Source organism: Arachis hypogaea, chromosome 15 (genome assembly GCF_003086295.3).
Source record: "Arachis hypogaea cultivar Tifrunner chromosome 15, arahy.Tifrunner.gnm2.J5K5, whole genome shotgun sequence".
NCBI lineage: Eukaryota > Viridiplantae > Streptophyta > Magnoliopsida > Fabales > Fabaceae > Arachis > Arachis hypogaea.
This window is the reverse complement of record NC_092050.1, coordinates 100910865-100914499: the sequence shown is the minus strand read 5'-3', so window position 1 is coordinate 100914499 and position 3635 is coordinate 100910865.

Sequence of the window (3635 nt, the reverse complement as noted above, 5' to 3'; positions counted from 1 at the left end):
TTTAAAAATTCTAAGTTTGGTGTCTTCTTTGTGTTTTCCCTTAAATTTTCGAAAATTTGTGTTTGATTTTCTAAAAATTTTAAGTTTGGTGTTTTTGTGCTTCTATTTACTTAAAAAATTTTTCAAAAATTAGTTCTTGGTGTTCATCTTGATTTTCAAAGTGTACTTGGTGTTCATCTTGACATTCAAAGCTTTGTTGTTTGTTCTCTGTGTTTTGATCTAAAATTTCTTTAGTGTCATTTTGTTGTTTTTCTCTTTCCGCATTAAAATTCAAAAATAAAAAAAATATCCTTTCCTTATTTTACTCATTAATTTCGAAATTTTGCATTAATTTAGTCAAAGATTTTCAAAATCATATCTTTTTTTTAGTCAAGTCAATATTCTAATTTCAAAAATTGATCTTTTCAAATCTTTTTCAAAAATAAAATCTTTTTAATTTCTTCAATCATATCTTTTCAATCATATTTTTTTTATAAATTGCAATCATATCTTCTCAATCATATCTTTTTCAAAACAATTTTCAATCATATCTTTTTGATTGCTAATTCCAAAATCTTTCTAATTAATTAATTAATTTAGTTTTCAATTTGCTTTTATTTCATTTTCCTCTAATTTTTGAAAACCATATCCAAAATTTTTCAAATCTTTTTAATTAATTAGCCATTTTAGCATTCGAATTATTTATTTATCTTTTTACTTTTTCTTAAATTTTCGAAACTTTTATTTTATTTTTCATTTATTTTGTTTTATTTTTTTGGTTACTTTTAATTAAATAAAATAAAAAAAAATTTCATATCAGTTCCCTTTTCTCCATCATGGACCTAAGTGGAAGTGAACAGTCCAGAAGGACTCTGGGGTCATATGCTAACCCCATTACAGCTGCATATGGGAGTAGCATCTATATACCTCCCATCAAAGCAAGCAGTTTTGAGCTAAATCCTCAGCTCATTATCATGGTGCAGCAAAATTGCCAGTATTGCGATCTTCCACAGGAAGAACCTACTGAGTTTCTGGCACAGTTCTTACAAATTACTGACATAGTACGTGATAAAGAAGTGGATCAGGATGTCTACAGATTATTATTGTTTCCATTTGCTGTAAAAGATCAAGCTAAGAGGTGGTTAAATAACCAACCCACAGCAAGTATAAAAACATGGAGACAATTAACAGACAAATTCCTGAATCAATTTTACCCTCCAAAAAGGATGACATAGCTAAGACTGGACATCCAAGGCTATAAACAAGAGGATCATGAATCCCTTTATAATGCCTAAGAGAGGTATAGAGGGATGCTAAGGAAATGCCCCTCTGAAATGTTTTCAGAGTGGGTACAGTTAGACATCTTTTACTATGGGCTTACAGAAAGAGCTCAAATGTCTCTAGACCACTCAGCTGGTGGATCTATACACATGAGAAAAACAATTGAAGATGCTTAAGAACTCATAGATACAGTTGCTAGAAATCAATATCTGTACTCAAACAGTGAGTCCTCCATTAAAGAAGAGGTTATGGCAGTAACTACTGATCCTAATCCTCAAAAATAGATTGTTGAACTTAATCAGCAATTACTCCTTATGACAAAACAATTAGCAGAATTCAAAGAGATGCTCCAAGACACTAAAAATGCTAACAAGAATATGAAAGCACAATTGAATCAGACAAGACAGCAGCTATCTAAACAGATAACAGAAGAATGCCAAGCTGTCCAATTAAGGAGCGGGAAGACATTGAATAAATCAGCTCAAAGTAGCAGAAAGCCAAGAAAGGAACAACTGACAGAGGACAACCAAACCACTGCCCAAAATCCCTCCGAGGACAGCAAGAGCCCAGAGAGGAATAATTCTGGCGTTCAAACGCTAGAAAAGGGTGAAAGACTGGTGTTAAACGCCCAGTGGATGCCCAATCCTGGCATTCAAACGCCAATGAGGGATCAGACACCTGCAAGTGCTGATAGTAACCCCTCTAAGAAGGCTTCTCCAACCACCTCTATAGGGAATAAACCTGCAGCAACTAAGGGTGAAGAATATAAAGCCAAGATGCCTTATCCTCAAAAACTCCGCCAAGCGGAGCAGGATAAACAATTTGCCCGCTTTGCAGACTATCTCAGGACCCTTGAGATAAAGATCCCATTTGCAAAGGCACTTGAGCAAATACCCTCTTATGCTAAGTTCATGAAAGATATCTTAAGTCATAAGAAGGATTGGAGAGAAACTGAAAAAGTGTTTCTCACTGAAGAATGCAGTGCAGTCATTCTGAAAAGCTTACCAGAGAAGCTTCAAGATCCAGGGAGCTTCATGATACCATGCACAATAGAGGGTGCTTGTACTAAGACAGCTCTATGTGACCTTGGAGCAAGTATCAATCTAATACCTGCATCCACCATCAGAAAGCTTGGCTTGACTGAAGAGGTCAAACTAACTCGGATATGTCTTCAACTTGCTGATGGCTCCATTAAATACCCATCAGGCATAATTGAGGACATGATTGTCAAGGTTGGGCCATTTGCCTTTCCCACTGACTTTGTAGTGCTGGAAATGGAGGAGCACAAAAGTGCACCTCTGATTCTAGGAAGACCTTTCCTAGCAACTAGACGAACTCTCATTGATGTCCAAAAAGGGAAAGTGACCCTGAGAGTCAATGAGGATGAGTTCAAGTTAAATGTTGTCAAGGCTATGCAGCATCCAGACACGTCAAATAACTGCATGAGCGTTGATATTATTGACTCCCTGGTGGAAGAGGTCAATATGACTGAAAGTCTTGAATCAAAGCTAGAGGACATCTTTAAAGATGTTCAGCCTGATCTGGAAGAAGAAATAAAAGAACCTCTGAAAGTCCCCCAGGAAGAGAAGAAACCTCCTAAACCCGAGCTCAAACCACTACCACCATCCCTGAAATATGCATTTCTGGGAGAAGGTGACACTTTTCCAGTGATCATAAGCTCTGCTTTAAATCCACAAGAAGAGAAAGCACTAATTCAAGTGCTAAGGACATACAAGACAGCTCTTGGGTGGTCCATAAGTGACCTTAAGGGCATTAGCCTAGCAAGATGCATGCACAAGATCCTATTGGAGGATGATGCTAAGCCAGTGGTTCAACCACAGAGGCGGCTAAATCCAGCCATGAAGGAAGTGGTGCAGAAAGAACTCACTAAGTTACTAGAGGCTGGGATTATTTATCCTATTTCTGATAGCCCCTGGGTAAGCCCTATCCATGTTGTCCCCAAGAAGGGAGGCATGACAGTGGTTCATAATGAAAAGAATGAACTGGTTCCTACAAGAACAGTTACAGGGTGGCGTATGTGTATTGACTACAGAAGGCTCAATACAGCCACCCGAAAGGATCACTTTCCTTTACCATTCATAGACCAGATGCTAGAGAGACTAGCAGGTCATGAATATTACTACTTTTTGGATGGCTATTCAGGTTACAACCAAATTACAGTGGATCCTCAAGACCAAGAGAAAACAGCATTAACATGTCCTTCTGGAGTATTTGCCTACAGAAGGATGCCTTTTGGTCTGTGCAATGCACCTGCGACCTTTCAAAGATGCATGCTCTCTATTTTCTCTGATATGGTGGAAAATTTTTTGGAAGTCTTCATGGATGACTTTTCAGTATTTGGAGACTCATTCAGC